General features: G+C 41.1%; 1 protein-coding gene across 4 annotated transcripts in view; it reads left to right on the top strand.

Moving 5' to 3' along the window:
• Positions 1-21885, top strand: part of ARHGAP6 (Rho GTPase activating protein 6) — a 485299-nt gene that overhangs the window by 304956 nt on the left and 158458 nt on the right. Inside the window, exon 2 of one of the 4 annotated variants that reach the window (XM_039497473.1) lies at positions 2149-2230. The exons of the other annotated variants lie outside the window; for them this stretch is intronic. The gene's annotated coding sequence lies outside the window, so the exon portion shown is untranslated. The remainder of the gene's footprint in view (positions 1-2148; positions 2231-21885) is intronic. 4 annotated transcript variants of the gene reach the window in all.

The following is a 21885-nucleotide window of genomic DNA, read 5'->3' as shown; positions in this document are numbered from 1 at the left end:
TTGAAAGATTATATAAGAAAAGCAATGAACCTGAACAAAGCCTGTTTAGCTCTGGCAGAGAGTTCTTCCCATCACTCATCATCAGTCCCTCCAGCCAATTAAGAAGGTCATGAGGCTTAGTGGTGAATAAAGCATGGAACTAGAACAAATGAGTTGTAGTGCCGGTCCTGTCACTAATAACATCATTTCCTTTAAGTGAAAGTAGCATACACAGTATTCTCTAAGGGCAAGATTGACCTTACATGGGTGCACAGTGGGGAGAAAAAGTATAAGATGCCACTGTGTGTGGAAGCTGGATTCTATGGCTGGGTAGTACAAGGGCTGCATTGAGGCTAACCTGCCCAAACCCTCCACACCAGCCAAAGAATTTTACAGGCACACAAGAAACTGGATGGTGGACCCTTAAAAAGTGTGGAATCGTAACCAAGCTCTTTCTCTACTCTCTGGAGCCTCGCCAGGGTGGTGTGCATTAAGGCTAAATTTTTGAAAAGTGTGTAGGGCAGGGGCGGGCAAACTTTTTGGCCTGTGGGCCACATTGGGGTTGCAAAACTGTATGGAGGGCCGGGTAGGGAAGGCTGTGCCTCCCCAAACAGCCTGGCCCCCACCCTCTCCCACTTTCCTCCCCCTGACTGCCCCCCTCAGAATCCCCAACCCATCCAACCCCCCCGCTCTTTCTCCCCTGACTGCCCCCTCCTGGGACCCCCAACACCTAACTGTCCCCCTGGATCCACACCCCCTATAGAGCCCCCCCCTGCTCCCTGTCCCCTGACTGCCCCAACCCCTATCCACACCCCTGCCTCCTGACAGGTCCTCTGGGACTCCCACACCTATCTGGTAGTAAATGACTAGCTAAATTAAAAACCCAAGTCAAAGCTTCCTTCTCAGTCATTATCACATTTAAAGGGTTTTCTGTCAGCTAAATTGCAACATGAATAAAATGTGTGTACTGTATAACAGCTTTTTTTCTGAAGATATCCCAACTGGTTTTATAAACATGGATCAGCTTCTGGAAATAAAATATAGACAAATGGACCAGAAACCATTATGTGCTCAACGCTTAGCTTTGCGGCCCGATTCGGACCTCTGTTACACTTATTTAAATCCAGATTAAATCAATTTAAATTGGATTTACTCTCAATTTACAGCAATGTACTAGATCATAATCTGGCTTTTGGACATTAGGATGCTGTCCCAAGACACCAAAGGGTGGTCGATTACGTTTTTAAAGTGTTTTTTTTTTACTGCTAGTAGAGAATACCCCACATTAAATATTCTGCTCTATATGTTTATAATATTCAGTGAAATTAATATCAAATAAGGTTAAGAAGATAATCAGGAAAATTTGAAAGTAAGAAAGCTGTGTACATTTATATGACAAATATTGAACAGTACAGAATATGTAAGCTGGCTGAGAAAATTCTCTTAGAAAAACACTGTTTTTGTTTTCAAACATGACTTTTTTTGTAATTTAATCTGCCATCTACTCTCAATAAAAATTTCCAGACTACCATTAAAAAAATCAGATTTAGGTAGAAAACTTGTTTTGTTTTTGGTTTTGTCTTTTTTTTTTTTTAAGTTTTAGGTTTCATGATTAGTCTTAACGTAACAATCTAACAATATCCTTCAGGCTTTGGTGCTTGGAGCTAGTACCATTTAGTAAAAAGTACAGCGGTAAAAAGAAAACAGTAACCCCACCGATTATAAATAGCAATGTACCGTAATATGTTTACTAAGAATTTTAAATGCCATTTGTTTGTATAAGCAGTAATAATATTTATTATGCACAGATCAAGTGGTAAGTACAGCAGTATGTTTTGCATACAGATTTCCTTAAGGTGGCACTTCCAGGGATTTAAAATGAGAATAGTTGCATTAAAACAGTTGTTTCAGCCTTTTGTTTTTACCAGAAGTTCCAAAGCACTTCTCTAGACAAGTTCAGTCCTGGAAATTGGGACCTTAGACTAGAAAGTTGGACAGGTATAATAGCTAAAAACATATGATTTTGCTGAGCATCTTTTCTATTCTGATTTGCTTAATTGGCGGTTGGCTCCAGCCAAAAGGTTCTCAGGCATTTTAGTTTGATTTGTATGGTTAATGTCAGTGAGTCTGGTTTTGGATATTGAGACATTCCACTTTTCCCCACACCAGGTCTAAAAGCAGGGAGAAGGGAGAAAAGAGGACATAGTTCTTCAATTTTGCATCATGTCACTGTGGCAAAGTGCTAGAAGAGGTGAGCAGAAAATTATTTTTTATGGAGCTGCAGCAAGTGACACCCCATAAACCAGGTGGGAGGTGGAGCTCAGGCTTCAGCTTCAGCCCCAGGTCCTAGCAAGTCTAATGCTGTCCCTGGTGACCCCATTAAAATGGGGTTGTGACCCACTTTGGGGTCCTGACCCAGTTTGAGAACTGCTGAAAAGTGATCAGTTGTCTATGCCAACTGTCTAGTTTGGTTACAGTTATGGTTGTAGTGATACCCAATGTGGATGACCTCTGACGACTGGCTGTGTGAGTTAAGTTTATAATCTTTGTCCATTACTTTTTGGAGCAGTAGCCACATTAAACTGGACTCAGCAGAAAATACATGGTTTAAATGGGTAAAGAACACTACCTTGTACCTTAGAAGTGGTCCCTCCATGGTATGTTGGTATAACACTGGGGGAAAAAATCTGAATATGTTGTCAGACCAACAAATAAGAAATACTTAGAAACAGAAAGTGCTGATACTCTCTTTAAAACGATGAACCCGAACAGGAAAAAAAAAGAAGGGAATCCTGTAATTCAGTGTGATTATACAACATGTCAGAGATTTAGGGTTTTTTTGTTTTTGTTTTTTTCCCCCAAACTTCCTAGCTTGTCTTTCAGAAGTATAACAGCATGCTCTGAGAGTGGCTGAAAAAGCACATTTCCTGTCTGGCTCTGAGTAGATAAAGGCTGAATGGTTTGGTAGCGAGCTTCATGCTGTCATTGTTATTTGAAAAAAAAATTAAGACAAAATTTTTAATTTTTTAAAATCTTTTTTCGTAATTCAAGTGTTTGATACTCTCTTTAGTCCTTTTCACTCTCCTGTTGAAATCCATAACTTGCGCAACTAAGCTATTTTACTATGTTGGTTTTCATAATTAAATCTTTATTAAAGATCTCATATAACAGGCAGAAGATATGTAATACAGCTGCTATTCATACATATTCATATTAGATATTCATACAGCCTATGAATACAGCTGCTATTAAATACATACCAAGTAACTAGTGTCTTCACTTGGGTATATACAGATGTTAGCAGAATACCAAATACAGGTTATAATCTGACTGTTCTTGGGCCATGTTATGGGAGGCATTCAGGTCCTACATTGGGGAAGAATTATCAGCCTCTCTTCATTTATGGGAGGGAGAGAGAAATAAGTCTACAAATAAGTCTAATTCACCATACATTTGAGTTTATGAAGGCTCCTCTACTGCAAACAGCTGTTCTAGTGTGAATCCTCGCTCATCCAGGCAGCATTATTAATTTCATTGGGACTCCATGTGGGTTATAGAGTGTGTACTGGCATATCTGTTTGTAGGATTGGTGGTTGAGAGAGAATTTGCTCTTGAGTAGAAAGTAGAATTATGTAGAGCCAGGCAAGTTGTTAGCATGCAGGCTGGCACGCAGGCTGAAGAAGGCAGAAACTTTCAGTAACATCCCAACTATTCCTGATGAGCAAGTATTAAGGGCTTTTCTTCACGTACAGTGGTGCAGCTGCACCACTATAGCACTTTAGTGAAGATGCTACTACGCCGAAGGGAGAGCTTCTCCCCTCGGCATAGTTAGTCCACCGCCCCTCCTGTCAACACAGCTCTGTCTACACAGGGGGTTAGGCTGGCATAACTACATCACGCGGGTGTGGATTTTTCACTCCCCCGTGTGATATACCAATATAGGTCTGTAGTGTAGACCTGGCCTAAGAATCACCAACACCAAACCAAGTAGCCAGACATTCAGAAATTTCTGGGAGGAATCTTACACTGCAACACCTACCAAGGCTGTTGTCTCAGAACTCTTACAAGTCTTGCAGGTTCCAACAGGGCTACCTGAAAACAATCCTATGCTGAAAACAGCCACCAACCACTCTATTAATTTTGTTGTGTAACTATGCAGAAAATGTAACAGACCCATTTGGAAAAATATAACTATTTATGTTATGTATAGAGAGAGATCTTGGGAACCACAGTGATGGGCACATTAGAGACACCATGTGATAGATCATAATGTTTTTAGTATTCTTCTGCAAAGGAAAATAGCCCAGTTCATTCCCTTCTCACAATCCCCGTTTCTTCAAAAACAGTTTGAGACTGTGCAGATTTCTCTGTTTTTACTGCTCTCCCTTTCAAAGTTTTTATCCTCGAAAAGACAAAAATGTGTTTATCTTTTTGCCTTTTTTCACATCACTGTGGTCAGATACGAAGAGAGAAGTTACAAAAAGATAAGTTGAATAACAGATCTTGTTTTTCAGCCACTTGTGAGGCTGCCGTAGTCTCCAGTTCCCTATTTTCATAAGTTGTTTTTCCATCTTAACGATGAATGAGTACAAAGAATTGAGACATTTTCCTACCATTATGTGAATTGCAGTTGTTGCTTTAAATCTGAATTAGTGTCATTTTTAATTCCCACAGTTTCACAAGGTCTTTTCTTTTTTTGCAAAGATTAAAGTTTTTATTCCGGCTGGGGCGTACAAATTTCTTAAACATGTCTTAATAGCACATTATATTCTCTGCTTTGTGTATAACCAGGAAAAATGTTGTGAATATTTCTAAAGAGAATTACCTAGAAACTGGCAGTTTAAATGTAGTATTATAAAGCAATTTAGATTGATGTGGTTCTAATAGTTAATGATCCCAGTGGGAACAGATGGGAAAAGGAGACCATAAATTACCACTGAGATGAGGTCTTGTCTGCTATGTTTTGGTAAAGCAGACATTACTGAAACTGATCATGTCAAGATATGAATGTAATCAGCTGGTGCCTTCTAGGGGGCTTACTTACAGGATCAGAAAATTAGGATGCATCATGGAATGTCAGGTGTGACTGAGATAAATAATATCGATTGTAAGGATTTTGTGAAGTTAAACCAAAGGTAAGACAGTGAGATGGTTTAATCACTGTTTTCTTCTTTTTTGATGCATATTTTTTCATTGGGCCAGAATACTGTTTGCTGACATCACATCTGCCAACCTTCCAAAAACAAATTATGCTGTACTGTAAACAGACCAAGCATCACAGTTAAAAATAACTAAATGATGCCATCTGCTGTCATAAAATATCATTTAATGCTTTGAGATTCATGAATGGTTTTGATAACTAGTACTAGAAATTGTATGCATTTACTAAAATGCTTAAAGCCACAGAGACCTTTGTCAGAGAAATACAGTGTTAAGTTTGATTCTGATTAACTAATGTAATTTGTAGAGTGCACATGGAGATTTTGCTTTAGCTACTATGAAATAGCTTTTCATTAAACTGTATGTGCTTGTTTAGATTCCAGTCTGTGCTGAGGCAAATCACAATAATAATCATACAATATGTTTATACAGAGTTCAACTCTTCTCTTGAATGACCCTAAGACTCTAAGGGGTTAAATTCATCTTGGGCTTCAAAGAATTTAGATCACAAATTAATTTGGTCCAAAATATGCAAAGATTATTTTGCCCATCTCGTGGATGGAGCAGGTCATAACATTCAACAACGGGGTTTATCGGGGGAAGTGAAAAATAATTTGAGTTGAAAATATGGGAGAATGTAGGTAGGTAGACTAGATTAACCAGAGTAGGAATTTTAGCACCACAAACACAGGTTAATATCCTTATGACAGAAATAATAATTATAGTCCTGGTACATTCAGAATGTATCAACTAGTTGCTTAACTATCTGCAGGATGCAGATTTTGGGGTCTTTTTAGAGGTGAGTTCTGTCTATATGTTAAGTACTTATATGGCCCCCATTACCATGGTAGGTGAGCTACTTGCATGTTTGAATGTATTTATTATCTGTAGAGGTCAGCATTTATTATCCTCATTTTATGGGGGGAGGTGGATGGGGAGCGGGCGTGGCTGATGCTCAGGGGGAATAATGACTGACCCTCAGGAAGTCTGTGGCAGAACAGGAAATTGAACCCAGCCTAGCATCCTTGCCACTGAACCATCATTCCTTCAAGTGCTAGAAACCTGACCGGTTAGAAGCTAACAGCTTTTAGGGAGGAGTGGTGCTAAGATACACTTAACTTGTCTGAGGTCAGCTTGAGTTTGAAACAGCTAGAACAGCAGTTGTCAAACTTCATTGCACCGCGACCCCTTCTGACAACAAAAATTACTACACAACCCTAGGAGGGGGATCCTAGGAGGGGAAGCCTGAGGCTGCCTGACCCCACCTCCCTAGTCATGTGGTGGGGGAGGAGGCAGGGTCGGCTCTAGCTTTTTTGCCGCCCCAAGCACGGCAGTCAGCCAGCCTTCGGCGGCGCGCCTGTGGGAGGTCCCCGGTCCCGCGGATTCGATGGCATGCCTGCGGGAGGTCCGCTGGTCCCGCGGCTTTGGCGTACCCGCCGCCGAATTGCTGCTGAATCCATGGGACCAGCGGACCTCCCGCAGGCAAGCCGCCGAAGGCTGCCTGACTGCCACCCTCAGAGGGACCAGCAGAGTGCCCCTTACAGCTTGCTGCGCCAGGCACACGCTTGGAGCATTGGTGCCTGGAGCCGCCGCTGGGAGGAGGTAGAAACGGGGAAGCTAAAGCTTGAGCCCTAGCACCCCAGGTGGAGGGGGATAGCCCCAGGCAAAGGGGCCTGTGGCCTGAGCCCTGCTGCCCAGGGCTGAAGCGAAGCCTGAGCCCCGCTTCGGCCTCGACCCCAGGGGATGGGGTTTGGGCTTCAGCCCAGGACCCCACCAAGTCTAACACCAGCACTGGCGACCCTCTTTAGGGTCACAACTCATCGTTTGAGAACCCCTGAGCTAGAATTATGTGTGGGACCTGAAGCTTGAAGTTTGTATAATATAAACCAGGAGTGGAAATCAGCATTGCATGAATCCCATCCTAAGTGCATCTAGCCCATCTATTCATTTCTGCCATGATCACTATCATGTTATCTGAGCATCTGGAAATCTAAAAAGAGCATCCATTTACCCTTGAGTGCACACCTGGGGAGAAAGTGTAGGAGGATCAGGTCCTCCAGATATCCTGAAACCCATGTCAGTAAAAGAAGTGGAAAGCTTCTTGTGCAGTTATTTGAGAGAATTAGCGGTTATTTTATATATGTGTATAATACTAGGTTCCTGTATTTCTGACTACCAGAGTTAAAGACATTATGAATCTAAGAATATTTTCCTCAAATGCTGCCATGGTACATATTTGTCATTCATAGCAGAACTCATGAATAACTACTTGAGGGAGTATTAAAACATTCTGAACTGCCCCTAACTCTCTACCATTAATAATGTTTACACAATATAAGTGGCAAAGCTGGTGTAGAACTGAAGATGTAGAATTTTAAAAGCGTTATATGTTCTTAGTTTTTACTACTCTCTGCCTTGGTATACAATGCTCTGAAGTAAAAATGGCTTATATTACACACTTGTGTGTGTGTAATACAAATATTCTGAAATCTGTAACAGGGAATGTAGGCCCCAGTCGTGGAGAAACCTGGAGAAACTTAGGAACATGCTTAACTTTCCTCACAAGAGTAGTCCCATTGAAATCAACATGCATACTCATATGAGTGAAGTTATTTATTTGTATATATGAATTTCACCACTAACAACTCCTTAGAGAGAAGACCCTTGCCAGCAGCCTTTCAAACCAAGGGAAACATAATGCATCCTGTGCAATAACAGAAGGTGTGCACTCAGATACACTTAACCTATGCTGGTGGTCTGCAGTATCTATTGGTTGTAATTTACTATAAACTTTTCACCTTTATATCCAGGAATGCCAACCTCAAGTCTTCGCAAATCAAGTCAGGCCTCAAAAAATCATGCGATTGACATAAAAATCATGAGATTAAAAAAATTCTGGGGTTAATTTTATTTGCCCTTTGGTTTTTGTGCCTATAGGGTGCACTCAGGTCACAGCTTTTCTCCACAACTATGAGGGCTAGAAACTTTTCCCCCCCTTAAATGGAAGCTGAGATTCACATAAAGTCACAGGACTTGAGATGAGTCTTGAAGGAAAACAAAAAATATCACGAGGCTCACTATAAAATTGAGTTGGCAATCCTGTATACCATACAGCCAATGGAAGATTATGGTCTAGGATACATTCCTATACATACAAACCTGTTTCTATTTAAAAAAAAAGTGATTGGGGTAAAGGTGATGTGAAAGTAAGACAAATGTGGCATAGCTGTTTCCATACACATGGAATATATTGTGATGTTTGGGTAGTACATAATCTATAATTAAAGGTATTACAGCCAAAATGTGTACTTTCCAATAACATGTGTGAACTATTAATAAGAGCACATGCATCCATCATAGTTGTTGCAGTGCTATCTCTGTATTATAACTTTATTATACAATGCAAAGCAAGCTGATGTGAGGCTGGCACCCATTGTAAAGCTGCTGAGCATTAGGAAGCTTAACTGGGATAATCTTAAAAAAATTCTTGTAATTAACAATTGTAAAAAAATTGGCTACATAATATTGTTAGTGGAATGTCTGGGCCTCTTCTATTCCTGAGAGATTTTAATGCTGTCACAGGAGTCTTCAGCCTTTGCGGCTCCTTGGTGGAGGCCCCGCTGTCCTAGTACACCCAACTCCAAGAAGCATTGAGCTGAGAGGAAAAGAGCAACAAATGTGGGTCTGCCAAGCTTGCTTAGAGAGGGCTCTCTGGAGCAGCCATCTTTAGAAACCACAGAGATCTGGTCCGCCCACAACTAGAGGACCTAGTAACAACCAACCAGAGCTCAGCAGCCTCAGATAAAAGGAGCTGCAGGGGCCTCGCAGCGTGGGTCGATTTATCGCGTCTAGTGAAGACACGATAAATCGACCGCCGAGCACTCTCCCGTTGACTCCACCGGAGTGAGAAGCATAGGCGGAGTTGACGGGGGAGTGTCAGCAGTCGACCTACCGCAGAGAAGACACTGTGGTAAGTAGCTCTAAGTATGTTGACTTCTGCTACGCTATTTTCATAGCAGAAGTTGTGTAACTTAGACAGAGTTAGCTCGCGCGCCTTCCCCGCCTCCCACGCCTCCCCTGGGGTAGACCAGGCCTCAGATGGAGCTGGAGATAAAAGGGCCTGGTAGGAAGAGACCCAGGGAACCAGCAGCGATGGGTTATAGTCAGCAGCACGTGGCTGCTGTGTATAGGATACCTGGGTTGTGGTATCCTACATGAGGTGTGGGCCTGGGTTCCCCCACCGGCCACAGACAAAGTGGTGTAATCTCCAAGAAGGGGACAGAACTTATTTGAGAGCCTGAACAAAGAGCTGAGTTTAAAGGGCCCAGGGCAGAAGATCCCAGCAAAGGCAAATAGATTGTTAGTTATAGGACTCTTTAATACGCTGGAAAGGGTTTGTTCGGACTTTGTGAGTTGGCTGGAGGGCCAAGCCACTGAAGACCCACCGAGGTTGGCCAGCAGCCTGCACAGGGCACCAGGGCAAGAAAGGGAGAGTGGTATTGCATGCTGCCGCTGAGAGAAACTCAAGAGATGAATGCTCCTTTACATATGAACTGTACTGTAGTCATGAGTGAATATGGTGACAAAGCCGCTGTGCCAATATGAGAAAAACTAAGTGCTGAGATCCTAAAATTGGCCACACAGTTTAAGAATTAAGGGCTAGGTTTTTCGTTTGTGATGCAGCCTAGAGTAAGAGGAAGCATGTTGTTATGCTGTCCTAGAGTAGCTTCTCAGTCTTCCTGCTGCTCTGAGGAGAGAATAACCACGTCTGGTATAGACCTGCTGCAGCATACCCTTTCCAATGCACTAGTGTAATTATGCCACCAGCTTCGTGGGAACGGGACAGAGTCAAGGCTCTGCCCACTCCCAATCTCCTGCCCCTTCCCTGTATGTTGGGAGACATGGCAGTTCTGTGAAGAAGTGGTGGTATAGTACATTTCCTCCGTGGAATTAGGGGATGCCTCTTCTTTTACTCCCTTGCATCATTGCACAGGAAGGTCCATAATCTGGCCCCCGGTGTTGTCAGATTTTGCAGTATTTGTTTTACTTTCATGTCATCTATGAATTGGAGAGGACTGGAGGAAGATATACAAACATAAGAAAAAGAAGAGAAAAAAGAGGTTGGAAAAAAAAAACAAGAAAGGAGGTAGAACCAGTATAATATGAACGTTTAAGTAAATTCAGCTAGGCAGCATTATCAAACGTTTTGGATGTGCTATATACACTATCAGGTGTGTGCAATATGGTTCCTGAGAACATGCAGTGCGCATCAAACAAAATATCAACAACCTGTCCATATACTGGACAAGTTTATATCTTACTGAAGCCTGGTATCCTGCAGCAAAAGTGCCCTTGAGAGCAGAAAAGTAAACCTGATGAACAGCAATAAATCTAAAGGGCTGGTGGAGGGAGCCAGGAGTTTGGGGCTTCTTGAAATCTCAAGAACTTTTTGATAAAGTATTTTAAAGGAGGGAAAAAAATCACAGGCATAATGCCTACAATATGTTTGATTTTCCTTTTCTGGAAGGTGGAGAAGATCCACAGGACCACATCCAGAAAGAACCTCTTTTCCAATGGCCTTGCTAGAGCTTCTAATGAGCAAATCATTCTTAGAAAAGTGAAGCCTGAAGACACAGGCATTTTTCATAACTTTCTCTGTGCTATGTAGTCATTTGGATGCAGTGCATCCTCCACTACAAGGGGGCACTGTTTCCAACTGAAGTGCTTAATTTCTTCATGATAACACATTATCAGGACTGGCAGAAACAAGAGACAATGCTTATATATGAGAAAAAACTATGTAAAAAGCAGAGGAAGGATGAGCGCAGTGAGGATAGTAAGAAACAAGAAAGGAGAAAAGGAAACAGAGTAATAGAGAGGCAGAGGAATTCTATCCCATCAGAATAGGCTTTTCTTCTGTCTGCCCACCAAGATTTTTACACCACAGTGTAATCGCAATGATATCTGAGTGCTGAATAATTCCTCCCTCCCCCGGAAAAATAAGCTCTCTCTCTCTCTCTGTACCTAGCACCCCCCTCACCCCCTGCCCCCCATGTGTTTTACTTTTATGACTCCTTTTCTTTTTCAGCTGCTTCCACAGAAACTGATTTGTGCACTGAATAGAGCTTATTTGTCTCCCTCCCCCACCTCTCCCAAGTTTGGACTGCTAACCTTGAATGAAAGTGAGCCAGTTGGATTGCCAAAGACTTCTGATTCTGTGTATGGCACTAAGTGAGATCTATCAAATTGTACAATCTCTTTGTTAGATTTTTAGGGCCCAGTTCTGGCTTGTGTGAGTGGCCCTACTAACGCCAATGGGACTACTTGCATAAGGATTATTTGTGAGTAAGGGTCGTAAAATCAGGCCCTGTGTCATTGGTGATTCTTACACCAATTCTTATCTGAAGGGAAAACAGTTAATGGTTGCAAATGAACCTCTGTTGTCTTTAGGTGGTGAGAGCCTGCATAATGGCATTTTCATTCTGTGAAGCAAAAAGCAGTATCAGTTGTGGTCCTCCATACAGAGTGCCAAAACCAACCTCTCTCTCTCTCTCTCTCCTAATTACCAGTGAAAATACAGTAGCAATAGTTAGGATGCTTGTATTCCATGCCTCGCAAAATTAATAACTAAACTGGATCATGGGGGAAATTATTGTTTCAACATATTTCTCTTGTCTCATAAACACAAACTGTTTTCTCTCCCGGAATGGCATCAGAACATTTAAATTTTACAGTGTATGTTTCTCTCTGGCCTAAGTGAGCTTTAGATGATGAATGTCAGCCTTTCAAGAAAGTTTAATGCTTCTGGAATAGATTACTAGTCTACTGTAAGGTTTTATTGATTTGGAAAGGGTTCTTTTAGAAGGGTAAAACCTTCAGTCCTTTCAACATTATGCTACTTTATTACCTCACTTTAGCTATGGAAAGAATTCGCTGCATTATTTTAAAGTTCTCTAAGTTTCTGTTTCTGGAAATGCTGTTGCCTCAGGTTTCATTATATGAGTTAAACAGATCAAACTGTTTCCATGACATAGTGCCTTATATCAAGAACAAACTTTATATCAATACTAGGATTTGTAATTTAAAAATGAAATTAGCTGTATAGCTTGTGCCCAACTTGAAAAAATTAGTTGTCAAGTTCATTATTTCCACTTATCTGGCCAAACTGATGGATATGATGTTAAATCAGCTTGAGCTGAAAACTCATTATATTGCTTTCCTTTTGCAAATATAATTGATAAAAAACCTTACATTTAGGGAATAAAATCACTACATTAATTTGATCAAAACTCAGGATTTACCTTTATACAACTACAATTGTAATTTAATAAAAGATGATAGTTTCTTATACTGTTTTAAGGAACCAGAACATATTTTGCTCCTAAAATAATTTTCCGTTGCTGCTTTGTTTCTCTCTAACTCTTTTCTTGTTGGAATTTCATCATAAGCAGTAAAAGGGTGTGTTCATTGTATAAAACAGGTATATTTATAGCTGTGGCACTCTGTTTACACCCTGTCCAATGAGGAGTATGGTGAAAAGAGGAAGATGGATTAAATTGACCATTCTGTTTCCTTCCCTTTTGGACAGCCTCTTCAGCTGTTTGCTAAACGCATCACATTTTAGCAGCAGACATGTAAGACTTCATGACTGAGCAAATCATGAAATGTACAAATCACTTTGGCAATAGCATTTAATTAACATTTTCTACTTCATGTGATGCCTCAGAATTATTATATAAAGTAAAGCAGTTGCAGGCAGATGCTCAGCTGATGTAAATTGTGTGGCAGTTTACACCAGCTGAGGAAATTTACACCAGGTGAGGATCCGCTCGATGTTTTAGCATTATATGTTAGTCCTTCCAGTCTCTTGAACAGCACAGGTGGTTACTGTTCATCACTGTTTTTCATTAAAAGATGAAGAAATATGGTGAGCATTGAAGTGCAGTTTTATGGTACTGTCATCACTCCATCTGTAGGATTGCCAACATTCTAATTGCTGAACACTCGACACTCCTGCCCTGCCCTGCCCCCGCTCGTTCCTCTCCCCAGCTCCCTCCATCGCTCGCACCACCCCACCCCCATCACTCGCTCCCTCCTCGTCCCAGGATTCACCTGCTGCCTGCAGAGCTGGGCTGGGAGGAGCGGACGTAGAGCCTGCCCAGTTGGGGCACAGGGTGGAGGAGGGGATTGGTCCCCGGAGGGGTGGGGGTAGGGGCATAGCAAGGCGGGGGGGATTGGTCCCCTGAGCGAGGGGGCGGGGGCACAGTGGCGTCATGGGGTTTGATCCCTGGAATGAGGTGCTGAGCTGGGGGCAAGAATCGAAACTTGTTCCTGGCAGCCCTAAGGATCCGTGGCCCCCATATGTAAGTGAAATAGTAGTTACATCTATTGTGCTTAAATGTCTCCTCCTTTATTAGAAAAAAAATATTGAAATAGGAAACTAGAATAGGAAAGTCAACAACACAGCTTAATCCTCTGCAATTTCTTTTGGATCAATTACAGCACCACTTTCAAAGTGTTTTTACTCCTCTATGTTGTCGCATACCATGTTTGTTTTTTTATTGTATGCTGTTTGACAAATACACAAGATACTTGAGGGTGGATGAGGCGGGAGATAGTGGAAGTTGAATGAGGGGGAAGATGATGGGAGTGCAGGCTATCATGGAGGAATGATCCATGTATAGCAAAGTTAAGATGGATCTATTTTCACCAACTTACATACTGTGAGGAAGTCTTGATATACACATGCTTGTATATGTTCCTATCTGTAGTTCCATAACTCAGCACATTGTTATAAAAATAAGTGGCAGGTCAGCTGCTGAAAATGCGTAGTACTCACTTTCTGATGGCCTACTTATAGTCATTGGGCCTGATTCACACTAACTGGAGCAGAGGGGTGTCAGATTTTTGTCACTGAACAATAATTTTTTTTAAATGGAAATTTTTATTTATTTATTTATTTGGTGAAACCTGAATTTTTTTTTTTGGATGTTAAGTGGTTTTTTTTATTTTGGTTTTGCCTTCTCCATTCCCCCATTTTGGCCTCCCCCAAGGAGAAAGCAGAATAATAGAAGTGTTGAGGCGGGGAATGGGGGCAGAGAAAAGGGTGAAGGCAGGAAAAACCAAAACCTGACATTTTTTTTTGAACAAATGAAGAATAGTTCATTTTTGAAACGTGCAGACCTTCTTTTGTGTGTGTGAAAACATGTTTTTGTTTGTTTGTTTGTTTTTAAAGCAGCTCTATTAAGAACCCAGGCAGTACAGGTTGTTGAGGGGTCCATAGTGCCTCTTTTGGCTACCCTGGCCATGCCTTCACCTCAGGTAGTGGTACCCATTTTATGTGACCAGACAGCAAGTGTGAAAAATCGGGACACGGGGTGGAGGGTAATAGGCACCCATATAAGATAAAGTCCCAAATATTGGGACTATCCCTATAAAATCAGGACATATGGTCACCCTAGTTATGAAGGCTCCCTGGCAGAGTGGAAGTTATCAACATCTTCTACCACACCAGTCACCACTGCCTCCCAGCCGGCCCCAGATGCTAAAGGGAAGCTGACCACCCCGAGGCAGGGAATAGAGTTTGCAACTCTTTTGTAAACTTGGCTATGGAACCAAAAATGACCACAGATCCATTAAAACATGAACTAATACATCCCACATTGAAAAAACAAAAAAGCCACACTATGGAAAAGCACTATCGAACAAGTCTAAAAACAGCACTGCATGTTTTTCTCATTCTGTCTATTTTAAGATTATTTAACATAATTGAATGTTGTCAAATTGTGCACGTCTCCACCATGGGAATGTCGTTTTGAGTGCATAGCCACACACAGAGCTTGACTTGAAAGAATAAGCATCCCTTCCTTACCACATTCTCTGAGAAGTGGAGGAATAGGGACTGGGCACGTATCCCATTATATGACATGCAAAGAGACCTAGGATTAGGTTTTTTCAACTCAGGCACTGAACAAAAAAATAAACGTAGGTTTGTTTTTGGTTTATTTGCTGATTTGGGATGTAGAGGGAAAGGGACTTTAAGCCCTGATGACCTCTCCTTAACTCTTACACATCTCACCACTTTCTATTGAGAATACTCTTTATTTGCAGGACTTCAAACTTTATGAGAAAAAAAAACAACAGGCAACTTCCTGTGTTATAGGAACTAGATTATAGTAGAGATCTACAAAGTTGGTGTGAAATGTGGCTATCTGGGGGCTGTTTAGGAATGAGTATTTATGCAGAAGTTTTCTTTTCCAGGGTAAGGAAGATAGTGAAAGGAGGCTATTGTTTTGATTAAGTAGTATGACAACATTGTTCCTATTTCTGCAGTTTTCCCTGCACCTGTCACTTACTGGAGCTATTTTTTGACTGTCTAGAGACAATCCTCCTAAATGTGTCTCTCCTTTTTTGTTCTGGGCACTGGTCCACAGTGAATAAAGCGAGTAATCAAATTCATTGTCAATCTGTTCTTATGCTGATCCCTAATAGCTTTTTAAAAATAATATTGCTAAAAGCATATATCCCATCTAGACCGTGTATTTTCAAAATTATTTGAATTTGGCATAATCAACGCTTGAAGCCCAACCCAGAAATGGGCCTTTATGTTGCATTTTTTATGTCAGAATTAAGTGAAGTCTAAAACTGTTTTCTAAAACGTTTAAACTGTTATAAATGGGCACCGCGAAATAAAAAAAAATTATAGTTGAACTCTTTGAAATGTTTAGTTTCTAATAAGTATAATAAGCTCCAATTAATAATATGTTCCAGTCCATTTGCTCTTTTATTTTCCTGGCCTTTTAGGTCATCCTCTCCACTTTAGTGGTACATTGGGAGCTGTTTGGTAGATCACAGGATTTAAAGTTTCAAAGCATGCCCTCTCATCTGAAGCTCTGCCAAAAGGATGTAGCTACAGTACTTGCAGTTACCCACGCCTCCTGTGTTGGCACAGATGCAGCTGTTAGCAGGAAAAGCCCTAAACCCACAGTTATCGCAGCTTTTCTTACTAGTGCTTCTCCATCCTCCCCTCACTGCTCCTGTTGTTATATTGCTTCAGCTTACTCCACACGCATTACTCCTTCAAGCTGTTGGTTTTACTTCTCTTTCCCTTCACTCCTGAAAATAATTTAAGATGTTTTTAGGAGTAGTACTGTTTGTACTCACGCACCCACCTACAGGTTACATTCTACTGAAACAATGCAAGCTAATGTTACAACACAACCACAGAACGGGGACTGAATGACTCACTGATCTGCTAATGGGACATTTAGCCTTTCCACCAATAGTTGCCAGTTCCAATCTCTGGCTATTCAGCGACCTCACTGAAATGAGTTAGCAATGAAGGCCCAACCAGAATGGGAGCACTGTACCTGTCAATTTGAAGTAGTCAAAGCAGAAGAGGGAAGCAGCATTGGGCTTCTGACAACTCAAACACACTTCTTTTCATTAGCAAAAAGGAGGAAGAAGCAATAGCATCAGCAGTATTTGAGACTGTAGAGAACAGGGAAGCACAATATTTCTTAAATATGTACAGGCTTATTTTTATCTAACATACAACATGTAGAAAACTATTACCGTTTAAAAAAGGACTTTTTTTAAAAGGGTGATATTCAGCTATGAGCTACCCCTAGTGTAAATCTGGAGTCATTTCATTACAGGCAAGCTATTAAAATATAAGTTGTATTTAATCTTTTTGTTAAGTTATAGAACTCTACAGATGAGTTCTTCATTTATTTTTTACGAGCATTCATTCCTCTGGTGCGTGCCAATGGACTGAGAAGCGCACATTCTTGTGTGTGTTGTTGGAATTACACAGCAGTATACATACATACATACCTCTTGCTAATAGATTGTTTTCTTTTAATTTCATTTATAGCATATTCCCTATTGAAAGTGGTTTTTTATGTACAAGTATTAATATTTGTCACATACAGTTTCACAATGAATTTATGGCTGTCTGAGAGTAATATTTACGGAAGACTTATGATGAGATCATTTCCTTTCTGAACTGTGAAAGAAAACTTATCAAGCCAGATCATAAAATGTTATGTTGCTATGCATTCATAAGTGAAATGCTATAGCAACATCATAACTTGATATTTAATATACGATAGCACGGCTGTGGTACCTTTTCCCTTTCTTTCCCTCTTTTATGTTTAACAAATCCTATTGGTATTTGAATTTCTGAAGAATCTTCAGTAGTAATTAATTCAAAGGGCCAAATTCTGCTCTCAGATAAATTGGTGTAAACTATCATTAAACATTTGTATTGTGGTAGTGTAACGCTGACAGACCCCTGTCTTTGTTGAGTGGGATTGAACCTGGGACCTCTGGAGCTAAATGTATGAGCCTCTACTGCATGAGCTCAAAGTGACGTGGTGTGACACTACATCCCCATACTCTTCATAGAGTTATTGTTATGATATGAATATGGCTTAACTAAGATATTTTATGTAAGATGGGTTATGTAAGATATCATTGGAAAGGTTATGATTTATTTAATGTGATTATCCTATTTGTATGCATGTATCATTTCTGAAGTTAGGAATATGGACTATGTATCAATTACAAAAGTGTTTGCATCTGGGGACCGCCCACCAGACAGTAGGCAATCAGTGTGGAGGGGGCATTAGGAAGGGCAATAGGACTTTGAAGATACTAATCTCCCACCTTCCTGAGAAGCTTCCTGGGATGCTGCTTTGACACTGCAGGGTCATGTGATCATGTCACCTGGTACGGGATACCATCTTGGACTGCTGGTATTTTTCCACTGAAAGGGGATTAGGGTCAACTGGGAAACAAAGGATTCCTCCCATATGTAAATCCTATTTAAGGCCAGGGAGTGAGTTAACCAGGGATTGTGCTTCACTGAATCCACACCCAGGATGACTGCTTGAGACATCTAAAAAACAAAGACAAAAGGGAATGGAGGGTGGAGGGAAGTACTGAACCCGGGCTTGGAATGGTGTCTGGCCCATGAAGGATATACCTGGAGCTTTAATCTGCAAACAAGAGCTGTCTGTACCCAAAGAAATTCTGTAACCTGCTTAAAACAACATTTAGGGTGAGAAATTATTATTTGTAGCCAGTTTCTTTAGTGTATTAAGCTTAGTTTGCTGGTTTGTTTTATTTGCTCAGTAATCTGCTTTGATTTGTTTGCTATCTCTTATAATCACTTAAAATCTACCTTTTGTAGTTAATAAACCTTGTTTTTTGTTCATTCTAAAACCAGTTTGTGTAATTCATAACTGGGGTGGGGGGGGGAAGCTGTACATATCTTCCTTCACATTGAGGGAGAGCGCGAATTTCATGAGCTCACACTGTACAGTTCTCTGTGCAGCGCAAGACAATGCAATTTTGGGTTTGTAGCCCAAAGGAGGTGCACACTTGAGTGCTGGGCAATCCCCGAGCTGAGTCTTCCCACACAGAGCTGATCTCAGTGTCTGTGTGCCTTTGCACCTGGGTGTGTCCCTACTTGTGTGTGTGCTAGAGGAGGCTTGAGGGCCTGGCACAGCAGGACAGGGTGAGGGAGCCCGGGCGGGAGGAACAGGCAGGCTCAGTGGGACCCCAGTACATTCGGTGGTACGCTGGGGGGAGGGGAGGGAGGAGCAACCTGTCACACCTGGCTCTTACAAGGTTGCAGCAGACTCATCAATCTGTAGGTGGTGTAGGTGCTGCTAGAGGGGGACAGAGTGTCACACAAAGTAAGCATGGATTACAGTAGTACCTAGAAGCCAACCAGATAAGAGCCCATTCAGATGCTACGCAAACATAGGCCCTCAATCCTGCAAAGACATATGCATGTGCCTAATTTTAGCCAATATGAGTTGTCCAATTAACTTCAGTGGGACTACTCTTAGTTCAGTGGGAGTATACTATCTTTTAAAAAAGGGAACAAAGAGAACCCAGGAAATTGTAGACCAGTCGGCCTAACTTTGAAACCTGAGAAGATACTGAAATAAATTATTAAATAATTAATTGGTAAGCACCTAGAGGATAATAGGGTTATAAAGAATAGCCAGCATGGGTTTGTCAAGAACAAATCATGCCAAACCAACCTAATTACCTTCTTGGAGAGGGTTACTGGCTTGATGGATGGGGGGAAGCAGTAGACATGGTAGATCTTGGTTTTAATAAGGCTTTTGACACAGTCCCACATAACATTCTCATAAGCAAACTGAGGAAATGTGGTCTAGATGAAATTACAATAAGGGGGGTACGCAATTGGTTAAAAGTAGGGCTGTCAATTAATTGCAGTTAACTCAAGCAATTAATTAAAAAAAAAGTAATCATGATTACTTGCCATTTTAATTGTACTGTTAAACAATAGAATACCAATTGAAATTTATTAAATATTTTGGATGTTTTTCTACATTTTCATATACACCTCTACTCCGATATAACGTGACTTGATATAACACGGGTTCACATACAACGCGGTACATCTCTGACATGCTGCTCTTTGTTTACATTTACAGGAGATAATGCTGCCCTCTTCTTATTTACATCACCAGAAAGTGAGAGCCAGTTGTTTGCATTGCACTTCTGCAGCCAGCATTGCAAGGTATTTACATGCCAGATATGCTAAACATTCATATGCCCCTTCATACGTCGGCCACCATTCCAGAGAACAAGCTTCCATGCTGATGATACTTGTTAAAAAAATATTGCGTTAATTAAATTTGTGACTGAACTCCATGGGGAAGAATTGTATGTCCCGTGCTCTGTTTTGCCCATATTCTGCCATATATTTCATGTTATAGCAGTCTCGGATGATGACCCAGCCCATGTTGTTCATTTTAAGAACACTTCCACCGCAGATTTGACAAAATGCAAAGAAGATACCAATGTGAGATTTCTAAGGATAGCTACAGCACTTGACCCAAGGTTTAAGAACCTGAAGTGCCTTCCAAAATCTGAGAGGGATGAGGTGTGGAGCATGTTTTCAGAAATCTTAAAAGAGCAACGTTCCAATGTGGAAACTATAGAACCCGAACCACCGAAAAAGAAAAAACAGCCTTTTGCTGGTGGCATCTGAATCAAATAATGAAAATGAACATGCATTGGTTTGCACTGCTTTGGATTTTTATCGAGCAGAACCCGTCAGGGCAGAACCCGTCATCAACATGGAAGCATGTCCTCTGGAACGGTGGTTGAAGCATGAAGGGACATATAAATCTTTAGTGCATCTGGCACATAAATATCTTGCAACACTGGCTACAACAGTGTCATGAGAACGCCTGTTCAGGGGACATTGTTAACAAGAAGAGGGCAGCATTATCCCCTGCAAATGTAAATAAACTTGTTTGTCTCAGCAATTGACTGAACAAGAAGTAGAACTGAGTGGACTTGAAGGCTCTAAAATTTACATTGTTTTATTTTTGAATGCAGGTTTTTTTCATAAATCTACAACTTTCATTATAAAGAGATTGCTCTGCAGTACTTGTATTAGATGAATTGAAAAATACTATTTCTTTTGTTTTTTACAGTGCAAATACTCGTATTAAAAAAATAAAATGAGCACTGTACATGTTGTATTCTGTATTTTAATTGAAATCAACATATTTGAAAATGTAGAAGACATCCAAAATATTTAAATAAATGGTATTCTATTATTATTTAACAGCACAATTAATTGCGATTAATCTCAATTAATTTTTTTAAATGCTTGACAGCCCTAGTTGAAAGACCATACTCAAAGAGTAGTTATCAATGATTTGCTGTCAAACTGGGAGAGCATACCTAGAGCGGGTCTTGCAGGAGTCAGTGCTGGGTCTGGTATAGGGTTGCCAAGTTTTTATTTAAAAAATAAAGGACTATATTCTTAGTACCCCCATCCCACCCCTCCTCCTGATGATATTATTATTAATAATAAGTAGTACTCACCTACATTTGCCAGCGGTATTTCTTGCTGCTTTTTGCAGCACTCAGCAGCTCCCGATCTTGTTTTATGGAGATTTAAAACCAAGGCAACTCTAGTCTGGAACTATTCAACTGCTGCAGTTTACTCCAGTGCCAGCAGATGTTTTCTTCCTTCTCTTCCTGTCTCCCATTAGGTGCCTGCCTCCCAACCTGACTCACCTGCTGTGGACTTGGTGGCTGGTTCAGTGTTAGGTAGTACTGCTGCCACTTGGAACCCATACAGCCACAGCCTAGGTGGGGAGGTGGAAGTACACGCTGGTCACTGAGTGTTCCCTTGCTCCCAAACTGTGGTTCCAACATGTTGCTGCTGCATGCTGTGAACAACACTGACCACAAGAACAGCACTTCTGCCTCCCTGTTGTTGAAAAAATAGTCCCAGCTTGGGGGCCAGTTGGTCTCTCTTATAACCTTTAGTGTAGTGGTTATAGGGAGCTCACTTGGGAGATTGAAGACCTCAGTTCAGTTTCCCCATCTGCCCAAGGAGAAGAGATTTGAACAACTATATCTCCACTTAGTGCACTAACCACTAGAGTAAGGGATATCCTGATGGAGGTGGGGGTGCGGGCTCTCAGTCTCTCCTGTTGAAGCTATTCCACTATATATAAATAATTAAATGTGTGTTGGGCCAGGGAGAGTGATATACTACTATAATCCAGTAATTAGGGCCCTCACTTGAAAGGAGGGAAATCTATGTTAAAAACCATCTCTTCTCATCAGGCAGAGGGGGAACTGAACTGGGATTTCCCCTCTTACTGGGCTAGTGGCAACAAGGAAACACTTTGCCTCCCTTTCTTCCCCCATCCCCTTGTTTAGTGTAGAGTTAGA

This window comes from Mauremys reevesii, linkage group 1 (assembly GCF_016161935.1).
Source record: "Mauremys reevesii isolate NIE-2019 linkage group 1, ASM1616193v1, whole genome shotgun sequence".
In the NCBI taxonomy this organism is placed as follows: domain Eukaryota; kingdom Metazoa; phylum Chordata; order Testudines; family Geoemydidae; genus Mauremys; species Mauremys reevesii.
This window is presented reverse-complemented; position numbering and strand designations above follow the sequence as displayed.